Here is a 15,591-nt window from a genome sequence, read left to right as displayed (position 1 = left end):
ACTTAGTACGATTTAACAGATGTAGGTACCTAAGTGTACATCAAAAGAGAATAGTTAGAACTTTGACTTCAAATTTAGTATCGAGCATTGAAGATTTCTATTAGTGAGTCACTGCCTAAGAAAGCTGCACCTCTAGAAGTGAACATGAAAGCATGTGACTTCAGTTCAACTGTGAACCTAATTCTACTTCTACCAGATTTTTGCCCTGCAGACAGACTGAAAGATTTAGGTCAACTTTAAAGAAAAATAGAGATTTTGATCACAGTTTACCGCAGAAACTTTAGACTATTCACAACACATTGCCATTGCCTCCCCTTGTAACACAAGTATTGAATATTGGGGCAAAGTAGTACCTTTACTGTAAAAGAATTCAAACAAAGCATCTGATTTATTCAGCCCAGCAAATAGCAAGTTACAGTAGTCCATTTTCAAAGTATTAAGAGCAATGAAGAACTGTTTGAAGATCAGAACACTACAAAAGAACAGAGCCTTCCAGTGCCTTGCCTGGGAGGAGAAGCACAGAATTTAACTACAGAGTAAATGCGGCTTCAAAAGAAGCAAGTCCATAAAGTCCCCTTGACTTTTCTGGAGAGGAGGAATTCATTTAATTACATCAAAAAGAACCAGAGGTTCCACCCCACTTTCCTTGCCAGTAGGGACTTTTAAGAAGCAACAGAAAGCTGGAAAAGAATTGGAGAAGGTGCACTGAAACAGTCATGTAACTCTGGAAAGGGTAGAACACTGGAATAGTAAATAGTTTCAATCCATTTTGTTTCTTCTATCCCATACTACTGTTGGCATCAGTGCAGTTTAATCTCCACACATCAGCAGCTCCTCTCACCCTCTGTTTCAGTTTACTCATCCACACCACAGGGGATGGTACACTTTCCCCTCGTTGACAAGTCCACAGATTTTTATAGTCATACAGGCAATCGGTGAAACACCACTGCACACAGATGGCAGCACACGGGTATGAAACAGCTCCCATCTTAGTAGAAGGTTTTGCCAGTAGCTTTATTACATTGCTCATACCTTTCTACATAGATAATTTAAGATGTTACTATGTAAGTCAGTTTCATTGTTGCTTAAAAACAAGCATCATTTATAGGAGAAATATTACAGATCATCATCTTTTATTTTTGAGATTTAATTTCAGTTGAAAACACTTGTGTGCAGCACATGATAAAGAATCCCAGTACAAAATGGGGATTTAATAATTCAGAGCTGTTCCACATGGCTACCCATTCAATACATATAACTCATTACCAAAACCTAAACCTGCTTGCTTATTGTCATGTACCAGCTACAGGTCAGATTTAAAGCAGTATTTAAATGGTCACTAGCAGCATTTAAAAAAGCATCTTTAGAAGTTTGGCTAGGCAAAGTCTAATTGATAGTCCACATCTAATCTAAAAGCCTAACTCCATTCCAACAAACACTTTTTCATTTAACAGCAGGTCACAGCTATAAAGGTTGATGGAATACTAAAATAAAAATCCTGTATAAATATTCTCCCTCCATTGAACTGGTATTGGATGAGCTATTAGTCCCCTGATAGAGTTCACAGGGCACTTGCATTATTTAAAGAATAGCCTTTATGTTCATAATTTGCTTTCCTTCACATTTTACAGTGCAGATTTATTCATGTCAAAATATATATGTCCAGATATACATATACACATGAAGTTATAAACCATCACAATAGATAAAAACATCTAGAACATTCATCCTGAATTTCTGCTTCTATTAGCCACCATTACCTACATTGTAGCTGACAATATTTATCCAAGCTTGTGTGTACCAGAACTGTTATCTTAAACATTAGAAGAAGCAGACAAAGATAAAACTTCAACACAGCACCTAATCTGAAGCAAAATGGTCCACTTTGATTTAAATTGAAATAGCCAGTCCACCTAAAATACATACCCAAGTCTGAAGTACCATGAAAATACAATTCCTTTAAAAATGGTCAGCAGATAACTATGTAGAAGGTAAAGCCAGAAGAATAAGCCAAGGTTCTACTAAGATGAAGATTTGGAGAACTGGTGTAAATCAAAGAGGCGAGTTTCTGCCTATTTCGGTTTATCTGTAGAATTCATTAAGTGAAAAAATGCCCAAATTACTCCATGTTAGTGATTTGTTATAAAATAAAGATATTCTGTACCAACAGCTCTTAACACACCTGCGTCACTATGGTGAAGTGAATTTAGTCTGTTATTTTGGGGTATACTTGGGAACACAGCAGTCACCTGACAAAAAAAACATTTCCATCTATTGAAATAAACTTCCATCATCACACTTCTAAAATATCTGAAGAGCAGTGCAGAAGGCAGCGTTGTCTTCAGAGATGTAAAGCATCAGTACCAAACTCAGACTGACAACTGGCTGTATTTGTTCTTTGTTTGGAACAATCTGGTGGAAACAAAAGGAATTTAGAGCCTGGAATTGCTTTTGACTATTTTCCAAATGGAGCATGAAAGAAACAAAAGAAGAATCTGTTGGGAAAGATGTATCACTATCAGTTTTGAATCACAATTGTCTGTTTTAAACAATGTATTATTTCAGAATGGTGGTCAATGAAGACAGCTCAATACTTTTTTTTTTTTGTAGGTGCTCGGCTCAGTTTCTCATTCTGTAAAATTCTTACTGTTTATAAGCAACTTCAAAAAGATTATTAGAAAATTAGAGCAATTAAGTCTTATGTAAAATTGATATCAAAGGAGTAATGCATCTAAATGAAATAGATGTTCATAATTGAGAAAATGGAAGCTTTTTCTATAGCCCCTGGGTATGTTAGCAGACTAATAAAAATGCCACACATCATTCATGCCCTGCAGTCTGAAGCCAAAGGCTCAAGCTTCAGCCCTCATCCTGCAACCCTCACAGCAAGGTCTGTATAAGCAATTCCCTATCAACTCAGCAAGGCTCAGCCTGACATCTTGGAGTTAGTGTACACCAAACCATGTCCCAGCTTACTCTAGAGCAAGAGATGACACTATAATGGCATTCAGAACTGGATTTTATAGTGATTATATATTATATATATATAATATATATATTATAATATTCCTGTCAGTTCTTATCACTGCCACTGGGAAATAGTTTTCCCAGTGTTAGGCACCCTGGACTGCCAACAGGGAGTGAATATTGGAGTTCTTCTCCACACAATGTTGAAGCTTTTGGTCCTTCAGGAAGGCCTTTCCCTGCTAGGCCTTTCCTTGCCTAGCAAGGAAAAAAAATATCATACAGGTTAATGTGATGATTTAAAGCTGATAGAGTAGCACCACTTCATTATCTGTAGCTTTCTAGTTCATGTGAACCTCTCAGGCCATATTGGTCATGATCACGCATGGGGAGAAAAACTTTTTATTCCACTTAGCTAACTTAGATTTCAGACACCAGAGCACACAGTGGTGAAAGCATTTCCAAACAAAAACATCAGATGTCTGAACTGCTGTGATCTTGTATCACTGAAGAGGTTTTTGCTTTTTAAGAGAAAACAATAATAGCACAGCCATTCTGAATCTTTGCAGTCATTTCTATGTAGGTAGCTATAAATTACAGTATACTCTGACATTCTTTACCAACTACAACATTAAGCTGACAAATTATACTAATACAGTATGATTTCAAGGTGTATCCACATTTGCAGCATGTGTAAATTTCTCAAATAGAATCCGATGTTTGCTAATATGGTACGATCTAAGTTAATAAGATCAAATTATGTCTGATCATACTACATTAGTAAATGTCACATCAAATTAGTCATTTTCAGAATTATAATGAAGCACAGAAAGCAACCAAAAATAACTTTTCCAACACAAGTAAGCAGCTGAAACTGAAATATGAGCTAAATACCAAGCCCCTAGAGAATGATTTTTGAATTCAAAGTTAGCTGAATTTTCTGTTCAGTCTTATTTCAGAGGGCTCTCATACATGATTTAAAGCATGGTTTGATTCAGAGAAGGGTTCCATGCAAAGGTCAATAATGGAGGCAGGAGAGAAGGTCAAGAAGTGGAAGTTGGCAAAGTCACTGCTTGAAAGGCTGTTTGGGGGCAGTCATCTTCCTGCAGGACTGAGATCACTGCAATGGTCCCAGGTAGGAAAATCCACAAAAACCCACTGATCACAAGTTGCAAAAGAAAGTACCTTAAATAGAAAATTGCTTAAATGATTAAGCTTTCTGATAATGCACTTGAAAGGAAGAAGTGTTGTAATTAGTCAAAATTCCAGACTTTACAGGTTATTTTTCTTTTCTGTTACTGAAACAAAGTACCAATCAAGTGCACATTTCATATAATCTCATTTATCTGCAAATACACAGAGCTTATTTTTTTTCCCTATTTTGTTCAAAGAAAACAGCTTTCATGGCTCGAGAAGTCCCAAGTCTGTCCTCCCCATGTTCATCAGCCTCACAACCCTGTCCATTTCTTTGATTTCAGATCCATGGTTATTTTTTACCACTTTCCTCTTCCAACTTGCAAAGCTTCCTACAGATATCCTTCACATACCTGCATCTAAAGGCAGAAGAGCAATTCAAACATCCACATTAAAGTTGATATCACGAAGCAGAGGCTACCTAAACAGGGTGCTCAATCTCAAAGCCTACCCTAAAAAGAGAAGTCAGTTCTATCAAGCCCCAAGGATGCCTCACACACATCCTTTCCCAAAGCTTTTAACAAGAGAAATAAATCTGGTATGTGGCAGAAGCAGTAGCACAGAAGTTTAGAGAAATATTCAATAGACCAACATTCACCAGAAATGTGGGGAACCTCTCCAAAGCCTACCCATCATCTATTTTGCTGAAAGAATGCAAAAAAAAAAAAAAAAAAAAAAAAAAAAAAAAAAAAAAAACACCAGAAGAGACCCATGATGGCACCACAGGGTAGGAGAGATTTATTCTGGGAGACTGAGAACAGTCTCCTTAATAGGGAAGAATTTTACCCCTATGCCACCAGGTAAAGCAGGGTCCAGGAATTTTCCAGGCTGTTGTATCAGCTCCAAGATACAAGGCTCATTTATTGTGGTGAGCCAAGGAACATTGGAAGGAAATAGTTACTTGAGTGATTTCATTTCTATCTTCACTCAGTTAAAATACACATACATAATTATAGCTAAGTCTTCTGGATAAATCACCTTTATAACCCATCTGACTAAATTAGTGCAAGCTGAAAGCATTACATACTAAGCAAAAGGCATTTTTTAACTTGTGTACAGAGTCTGGGGAAGCAAAGGCTAAAGTGGTGGTAGCTGTTTTTTTTTTTTTGTTTTTTTTTTTTTAAAAAAAAAGCAAAAATAAGAAAACACTAAACAAGATGTCCACTGTTAAAGGATGCTTTTCAGCTACTTTTTTTCAGAAAGGTGGTACATTCATTGCTGTAACCTGTACTGTTTAATGGGCATATGCTTCAAAGGGTATTCTTCTCCCCCCCCCCCCCCCCAATGGCTCTTCCAACCCCTGTTGCTCATGATTTTTGTTTATTTGCTTGATATTTGTTTCTTTTTAATCCAAGCTGTCTGCATGAATTTTAACTCAATTATGGGTGTTTATATAAGGCAGTCTGTTCAGGGACAAAGTTGTTGATCCCCAGAGAAAGCATTGTTCCTATCCTGTCTGTATTTCAGCAGATTAGGTTTAAACCAGACCTATCATCAAAATACACTCACCACCATACAAGCTTTACATGTGTTTTAGTTTGAATGGAGTTGTTATAATAGACCAGCCTTTTGTTATTAGTAATTATGAATACTTCTGTTGGATTCTGGTATGTCAGTGGACTAGAAACCCTTTGTTGTCTTTAAGCTAATGTCTACATTATTCTGCATTTTCTTCTCCTAATCCTTCCTCTATCCTGGAGGATTTTAGCAACATTTCACCATCATTCTGTTACGAAACTTGTTTTCCCTTGAGCATGTGGCAATTTCGTTAGGTACCTGAGGATCATATAAAAATCAAACAACATAAGCTTAGGCAAAGAAAAAACACTTCTACTTAGCTCAAGACAAAAATAAAAGCACATGGGTGGAGGAGGGGAAAAAAACAAGGAAAGCATTATTTGCTGCATTTTGTTAACTCCTCACTGTCCATGTGGTAGCTCTCAGATGGTAGCTGAGCAGTGGAAGCTGCCAGGCAGCTCCTGCTGTGCTCCTCAAGCCCTTCCCCATGCTGCAGCGTGGGACAGGGCACCCCAAAGACCAGGGGCATCCCTGGACCATTTGCACCAGTCTAGAATTTGCAATAGTAAGTGCACCTTTAGGATATACATTTGTTGTTTTTGTTTGGTTTGTTCTTTACCTTTCACATGGGAACACAAACTACATCCTACAGTGATTCCTCTTACTCCGCTGTTCTCCTTCTACATGCTCAATCCAAAAAAAAAAACAAAAAACAAAAAACATGTTCCTTCTGGCTGAACATAGCTTAGAAGACAAGCACTGGGGAAAGCCAACTGTAGTTACACAGGACCAGATATGATGACCTAGGAGACCCTTCTGATCTTTTCCATGAAAATCAGGTCAACAGATCCCCAAAATGTATGTCAATTGGATGTCCCATACTTCCTGTAAACTCCTATTTTTGACCTAGTGAGACCAACTGGGACAGCCTAACCATCCTGATGGGGCAGGAAAACTTTCAATCACTTTAACAGGCAAAGAACTACCCTTTTCATCATGTCAAGCCAAACACGAGGTTCCTCCTCTTTTAAGAAACAGGTCCCTATTACATGCTTGAGCACTTTCTGAAATACCATTTGGCTGTGTATGAACACAACTGATGAGAGATGTTTTCACTGACCTCTGCTTTATAGGACCTAAGTGCCACTCTTGTTATCACCTCATTCACATTCATTTGAAGTAGCCATTCAGCAACTCAAGAGCTTGCAAGTGTAATGTTTGGGTTTACCAGATAAGTGATCTGCATTTAGCTTTCATCAGCTAAAAGAAGTGTAAGTCAGGAGTAAGCCACTCAAGCCAGCTTTTTGTGTAACATCATTGTACAACCAAGAGTTTGAACATACATATGGGTTCCAGCTAATTAAGCACAGTTCAGTGACACCAATACAGTAAGCAGCATAGCAAAGCTGGCAATGAAGAGAAGTACTTGGCAGAGAAGGCAATGTGTGCTAACACTGTATGAATAGCATTTTAATCAAAGCCAGGTTTCCAGAAGTCACAAGCCCCAATCTCTTGGTTTTGGCTTAGGTCTTGGGTTGCTTTCCTGTTACAGTCAAGCCCATTTCTTAGGATATAATTCTGTTATGACCCTCCTCGCATCACCCACCAAAGAAAAGTAACATCGATAAATAGCAAGACCAGTAAAACAAGCTTTTCATACATTAATTTATGGTCAGAACACATGGACAATACCACGCAGGTCTTTGCCAGGCACAGGAAGATGGAATATCAATTGATCTTGGGAGGGTTTCAGTGCAGCAGCTGTAAATAGATCACTTTTTCCAAAAAGGAGAGTTTAAAGTTGAAAATGGCTCATATGAAATTGGTTTAAAATTCATTAGTGACAAATTAAACTGAATGCTTCCCTAGCTTCTTTTTAATAGGGTTGAGAGACTGCAGGAACCCTTTCTTTTAGTTTAAGTATTTTGACTGGAATTTTCAAGGCAAAAGAGGATTTAATTGGCCAATGCCCATTAGCCTTTAGTGAGAACCAGGCAAACTAGTTCTCAAATTGGCTTCAATTATTGCATCTTAAGATTTAGAAGTAGAAATAAGATTACTTCTTTTGTTTTTAGAAGTGAGTCATGCTTATGAGCAAGAAAATTAAAACAGGTCTTTATTCATTGCAGGAGAATTACCATATATTTGAAGATGGAAACATGCAAAAGCTTTTTTAAATTCCTCTAGGGTTACCCACCCCAAACTTTCCCAGCAGCTGTCCTCCCTTCTGAAGTTATATACACCCCTTGGACATGAGAGGTGCCTGCCTCATGATAGACATCTGGGAACTGATCAACATTCAGGGAACAGCAGGAATTACCGAAGAAAGGTTTCATTGAACAGAAGAGTTTTCTTCACTACAAGCACATCTCAGGCTCTACATTGGCTTACATGTCCTGGCTGGCCCAGGCAGACACCATGCGATCTCAATTTTATTATCTTCAGCATTATTGAACAATCAATTCCAGTCTCATCTAGTGCCCTTGAATTAGAGGATGTAACAGCATTTTTTATCTTTGCTTCCTAATGAGCAGCCCTCAGTGACCTTCATGAACTGAGGTTGGTGGAACATATTATTCTTTGTCTGAGCAAATTCCACAAACCAACAGGACAGTGCTGACTATTTCTATTGTTCCACTTATGCCAGCACAATCCAAAACAGCACCTCTGTGCTTCCTCTGCAATAGACTGCTTGTTTTAATACTCTCCTACCACTAAGTTATCGTTCTTTTTTAGCAGTAGACAGGAGGCAGATATGTTTAAGGCAGTGGTAGGCAAGGGTGGTCTTGGATTTAAAAGTCTACTTAAAGCCTAACTGTTCTTCTATTTCCATGCCAAAGCTAATCCATAGCTGGCCTGTGTCTACAGCACACCAGACAGACAAGGCTCAGCCCATTCCTTGTGCATCCACCCCAGGGCAGGATTAAACAGACACAGCATCTGTTTTCTTCTATAGAACTGTTGCACACACAAAGAACCTCCCTATTTCTCTCTTACACATGCACATTGTTAATTAATGAGCCCCATGGAGTCATTTGTTCCTTCCAAGGGACAAAAAACAAGATTACTTATTCTTCATTCACACTGGACAGAGCATTTCCAAGGCTGAAACCACAACTGACTGGAGAAGTCAAAGCCCCTCTCCAAGCCCCTTACCACCAAAGCTGTAGCCATACCTTATGGAGCTCCATGATACTGGAGAGCTTCCAGAAACCTGCTTCTGTTTGCAAAATCCAGCATTCAGGTGGCTCCCAGCCTCCTTCCCTGCAGTGCAGATAAAGCATAGAAAGGTCAATACAAGGCCCCATTACCAGGGTCGAATCCTACTCTAAAGCAGCTACTTTTTTTTTTTTTTTTTTTTTTTTAAAAGATATAACTACAAACAAGAATACCATTTATTTCAAAAAAAAAAAAAAAAAAGATCTAGAGACACTCTTGTATAAAGCTTTCCATTAAGACGCCTTAGGTTACCTCAGATCTATTGTTCTGTTTCATTAATGCTTGCTTCTTTCCCTCCCATTCCTCTCTCTGGTTTAATCTCCAAATCTGTCTTCTCCCCATATGACTTTTGTCTCTTATAAAAGAAACACAGATACAAGAAGCAAACAGAGCTACCTAAAATCAGCATCCAAGTAGTTCAAAAACAAGAAGGCAACTGGGCTTAGAGCACTGCTAAAAGGGCAACTTCCAAAAGACTCAGCTTCCTTACCTAACACCAACCACCCTCATCAGGAATAAAAGTGGGATATAGCAAGCAAACATAATCTTCTCTCCTATCCTCACCAAATTCAACCTCTACCTACCCCTGTTTTTAGCCAAACAGGCTTGTCCGAGAGAAGGCATTTTATAGTGTGTAAGGGAATCCCGTAATTCGTGACAGCTGTCCTTGCCCCACCACCCCCAAGTGCTTAGGGCATGCAGCTGCGGCCTCCCTTCTGCTAATGAGAAGGACTTAACCCCTTCCCTGCAATCCCCCCATGAAGTCTGCAGACACCAGAGCAGCCAAAAAGTTAACAAGAACGAGGACTTTTCATGTAACCTTGTGCATGTGATTGCTATCAACTTTGCAGTTGAAACAGATTTCATTTCTAAACAGAACTGTTGCCAGGCTTTGCTCTTCCCCTGCAGAGTGACCACGCCACATGCCATTCTGGTTTCCTGTTTTAGTTTCAATTTTCTTATTTTCTGGGATTTCATCACCTGGCAATGAAACGCAGTCCCCTGAGGTTCCCAAACAATGCTGAGTTCAGTAGATCTGCAGCATGCAGAGCAGAGATAACAGATGGTGAGTTTGCATTAGTGTGATAGTTCATATCAGACGAACACTTTAAAGACAGCATCCCAAGGATCCCCAAATACTACACTGGGGTTCACCCTGCAGAGAGGGGCAAAGGCACATGAGCTGGATTTCTTGGGTATCTTCACAACTATTGTTCTGTGTGTCAAAGGGAAATATCTCCCTGATAACAGGGGTGTTACCAGTAACTGCAAAAAGGAGGTGGCAGAGTAGGTATTGAGTAGGGAGAGGACCATGCACTTCAGGCACGTTAATGTGCTTGCTGGAGATTTATTCACAAGTGTGCATCCCCCATCTGCCCTGAAGGCATTTCACTCCCTCAGCCCCAGGGTTCCCATGTGTATGCTCAAGTGTATCACCACTTCAAAGCCTCCTGGCCTGGAACTTCTCTATGGATCAAATCTAATTCCCCACCACACTGCTGTATGTGGGAGCAAGTCATTGTTTTGCAGCGGTTTCCCCAGAAAGACAAGGCAAAAACCCCATGTGGAGTTAAGGAAGAAGAATTCCATGAAAAACAAATTCTTGCAAAATCATGGGGCTCAGCCTGAAGCTTACCATGTCCTATGTGAATCACAAGTATCTTGGCAACCTGGTAAAGTTAAATGCACCAAAGTTAGAGCAGCAAAGAAAGCTGACCTTTTAGCCTCATCAAAACCAGTATGTGTGTGTGTGGGATTTCTCCAAAGACATTGAGGAGGGTGCTGAGTTCCCTGTTAGTGCCACCACGTACCTCACTGTCATTTTGTATGTCATTCTGCAGCCATACAGCTGCAACACGCCTTTCCCCTCCCATCAAAACAGAGCTGCATCTACTTTTAGCACTCCTCAGATCTGATTTTGGACTCTGTAGGTGCAGGTTTACACTGCAAGCTCCCGCATGCCATTTGGCAGGGGTTGACGCCATTATAACACAATTAGTCTGGAGCCCTCTCTCTTTGGACTGGGAAGAACAAGCTACAACTGTACTCAGCCCACACCCTCGCTGGGCTGCAGCTTTTCTTCTACATCTGGAGCTGGTCACTGAGGAAGTCAAACACAGTAAATATATTTTTAAAACATGAAGACTTGTAAACGCTGTGAGAAATGATTGCCGGCTCTAAGTGATCAAGAAGAAATACATCCTTTCATAGATGTGAACCATCTGACCTCAGAAAAGAAAAGAATAATAAATGAGGGCAAGAAGCTGCTATTGCGTACAGTTGGCTCAATCCTAACTGTGCTACACAGAGATCTGGTGCCATTAGGGTCATGCTGAGTGTCGCTGTGTGCTGACCCCACTTATAGATGTTAGAGATGGATGATTCCTTTGTGTTTTGAACAGTTGGAACTTGTGTGGGCTTAAATGCAGGAGGATGGCAGTACTAGAGGCTTCCTGGTAGATGGCTAGATGGAAATGATTAGTTTAATTAATTTCTTGGTTATTGCAGGGATCAATTCTGGTGTTGTGGCCCATTAAGTTGGTTTGGTTTATCCCAAAGCACTTGGTCATTATTAGCTCAGAGTCAATAAGCCATGTTGTGCAATCATAATCAATAGATAAAAAAGAATTCTGATGGAAAAGAAAGAAAAGGATGGATTTTGATCTTGCTTAGATCAATAATTTCCCAGAAATTGGTGGAATTCCCTGATGTAAAATCAATGTGAGCAAGCTTAAAATTGAGTTGTTTTGCTTTGTCAAGAAGATAAAATAGAGAGCTTGGATTATGCCTTTAAAGTCAGACGGTTATGGATTAAATTTTATTTGCAATATGTTGCTCTCCAGAGAATTTCTCCCCATTTATAAGCTTGAAATATCTATGTTAAGAGGGAGAAAAAAGGAGGGATTTTGCACATCTGTCTGAAAGAAACCTTTGATGGTACTTCAGGTCAATTACCATTCACCAAAATATTTACTTTCTGTCTTCATCTAAGGTAGTGTAACTGACTCTCCATTTTAAAACATGAGTATTTTCATTCATGACCCATCATTGGAGATGTATAGAAGAACCACGTCCATAAACAGGTGCTTTCAAATTGCAGGTTGAATTATCAATGTAGGTAAAATAAGCTGGTTTTGCTTCTGCTCCTTTGAACAAGTTTCCATATAGTTTGTTGATTATTAAATGCAAATACTGATGCACATTTCACATAGAACTCCGAAAGTTGTGTTAAAACACACATATCAGGTAAATGCATGCTCTGCTGAGTTCAGATATAAATGGCCTATATGGCACCATTCAGTAAAGCAAACAGCAGGTTGTAAAAGCTTAGTTATATAGATTAACTCCCAGGCTATGCACAAGCAGATGAGGATCCCCTTATGCATGCAAATTAATGTGCTATAGAAAGCTCTTCTTTCATGTCCAAGCAGGACAGGGGATTAGTGAGTCCCTCGATTTTCACCTCCAGCTTTTGAACTTGTGTTTGACCACTCATCCAAGCAAGGTGTGAGTGAGTCGTGTGGTCTCACACTGAGAATGTTGCAAAATCTGTGGATGCTGCAAAAGAGCGAAGCACACCTTGATCTAACAATCTGCCTCTGCTTAAAATTTCAGAGGAAACTTTTGGTGGAATAGCGAGGCAGTGTGCTGACTGCAGGCTCTGAGAGCTTGGTGTGTAGCGCATGTCTGTCCACAGCAGGAATTTAGGAAGTCAGAGGTTGTGATCTTCAAAGGCTATGTGCAGGGGTTACTGCAGGGTAACCCTCAGCATGAGCCTGTGGACACTCGGCTATTTCATAGTAATTGCCTATTTTTCACTGTTACAGCATTTCCCGCGTACAAGACAGCCCACTGCTTAACTGGGCATTGCTCATTTGCTAGGCAGCTGGCAAGGAGCAGCTCATAGGGCCAGTCGAGGAGCTGCAACTTCAGTGTCTTATTTTCAGTGCAGGACTTGTTCAGCTCCTTGTTCTGTAAGAAATTACAGCTCCAACAGCAATTTATAATCACTGATATCTGGTAACGTTACTCCTCTGAGCTCCTCTGAATACCCTAGCCAAAATGATCATCTTTGGCTCTCAGAAGTTCCTTCACTTACAGTGTAGAGGATTTTGTTGTTGTTTTTTCTTTTTTTTTTATTATTATTATTATTTTTTCTTTTTCCCATGCAAAATATTACATCTGTGCATGAAGTAAATCATTTTAGAGTTGTGACATCTGGCAGACCCCCAGAAGCCCAAGTGCTCACTATGCACAAGCCAAAAGCTCAGCAAAGGGATTGCCTGACTCTCTGAACTCACCTCTTCAGGCTAAGTCTTTTCAAGGAGAGAAAAACATGGTACCTTATGAGAGACTGAGGTAGAAACTTCACACCCACCAAAGATCTGCTCCTGTCACCATTGTACCTCTTTTCCAATTACTGGTTGCTTTTTAATGATGTTTAAAACATCGAGTTTGATAGGAATGTGCTGTCAGCATGGAGTAAAGTTTGTGATTAAGAACACACATTTGTTTCCAAATGGTCTGTAAAACTCCTGGAGCATCATTACAAACCTCCAAGGGCTGTAGGTGTTTCAGTCTCCAACATCATCTAGAGGCTGTTCTGCTACAGCTATGCAAAGTATGGTAGTGACAGGGGGATGTAATGACAATTTTTTCTCTGTAGACACTTGTGGTGGGATTCTTTGCCATCTAAGATTTAAACACCAAGTCACATAAGATCCTTCTGCAGACACTGGAGAAAACCAGGCACCTCCTGTTCTCTGATTTGGGAGGGCTCAGAGGTGCCTATACCTCTGCAGCAGCTCTATAGTTTAGTTTGATGCCAGACTCCCAGATGTTTTAAATTGGGTGATGTGTTCCTTACATTAACTGTGTGCTGGGAACAAAAACACCCTGGCACTGGGGGCTTTCTGCAGGTCAGAAATTGCTGCATTGTGAATATTATGCAGTTGGGGATGACAACAGAAAGGTTGAGAGAGTCTGTATTTTAAGGTGGAGATTGAAGGTCAGGCCTGGGCACAAAAAGGACTTTTTATCATACATTTCCAATTGGTGCATTAAACCAAACTCTGCTGCAAGGCAGAGCAACAGCTCTTTTACATTGCAGGGGAGTCTACCACTGATATAATGCATAACTGTGCTTCCAAAAAGTAATATGAGTTGGTATTGTGTACATTTCAGTGTTTTGCTTTTTCTTCCCTCTTAGAGCATAATTACTGTTTTACCTCCCTTCATTCATTAACTCGAACCTTGCTCTCATCACAAAGAAGAGTATTCCCCACTGGAAACACTTGCTTTTGTGCTGAGACCCTGTCAGCTCACTTTCAGCCCAAAGCAAAATTTTCTGGCTGGGTTTATAAGCTCCTCAATATAAGGGGCTTATAATGGAAATTGCAATTTCGGCTCAACTCTGACAGCCTGCTTGCCCTGCAATGAGACTTTCAGTACTCTACCAGACTAGCACACAAGCCCTCAGGCAGTAAGAAATGACCAGTTCCCTGTGTGACAGCCAAACCTCATGACTCGATACAACTGAGTGGTACGTTGCTCTGCTGATTTGTTTTTATAGGAAAATAATTAATTCACAGTGACTGACATTGTTTTATTTCCACCCCGTCACTGACATCTTGTCTGCGTTACATCAGATCCCACAAATCGCATATCTTTTTTGGCTGCTGATGCTCTCTACTCCCTCTTTTTTAGCATGATACTCATTATAATCTGCTCTCTTATACTAAGGCCAAGACTCCTGCTGTGTTTCCAGGTAATGTATTCTATTACTGAGTGATTCACTGGGGAGGAGAGAGGAAAGGGAGAAGGAAAAGCCTTGAGAGGAAAAATGGCCAAGTTTCAGGATTTCTGACTCTCTGAAATAGTTCCAAAATTCCTTGGTGTTCTGGAGGTCTTTCTCTACATGATGAAAGCACTGGGCTTTTGTATTGTTTGCTTTCTTTTGCAATATTTTATGATTCTCATATATTCTGAGTTGTGTTGATTTGTGACTAGTTTTCATCATTACCCCGGGAGGAATTTTCTCTGAAAACACAGGAAAGAAACAACGCCCTGATGTGAGACACTGCAAATGAGCAACTGCCATCAGACGATGGATTCTGTTATTTACCCAGTTCTTGCAGAATACTTATGACTGCAGTATCTGATCACCTCCCAGAATGATAAAGTAAAAATAAGGGCATCACTCTCCCCCTTCCTCCCCTTCCCATTTACCTCCTGCATCAGCTCCGCAGGCTATTGCATAGCAGGGAAGAGGCATAGTCTTTCCCAGCCAGGGAAGAAGGCTCCGTGATTAAAGAGGTAACCATGGATGCAAAACATGTCAGCTCAATTCCATTCCCTAACGCATCTTTTCTGGAGCGAACCACCTAGTACAGATTATCTTAAGTCCCTTGATTTGTAATGAAACCAATAGATGTTATAGATTTAAACCTTGTTAGAAAATAAGGCTCCAGTCTTTCAATGTCTCAGATGCAATCTGTGAAATGAGGATATTAGCGTCTCCCTGGCTCACAGGCAATAATTGATCCACATAGATATAGAAAGCACTCAGATTCTGAGGTCATGGGAGCTGTAGAAATATCTAAGAATGATGACTCCATCTCCTTGCTCTGGGGTTATTCCTGATTTTCAGGAATATAAACGAGACCAATTTCTCATCATTCGTATTTGAGAGTACTT

The sequence above is a fragment of the Aythya fuligula genome, chromosome 15 (genome assembly GCF_009819795.1).
Source record: "Aythya fuligula isolate bAytFul2 chromosome 15, bAytFul2.pri, whole genome shotgun sequence".
In the NCBI taxonomy this organism is placed as follows: Eukaryota; Metazoa; Chordata; class Aves; order Anseriformes; family Anatidae; genus Aythya; species Aythya fuligula.
The sequence above is the reverse complement of the archived record's forward strand: the minus strand, read 5'-3'. Positions refer to the sequence as shown.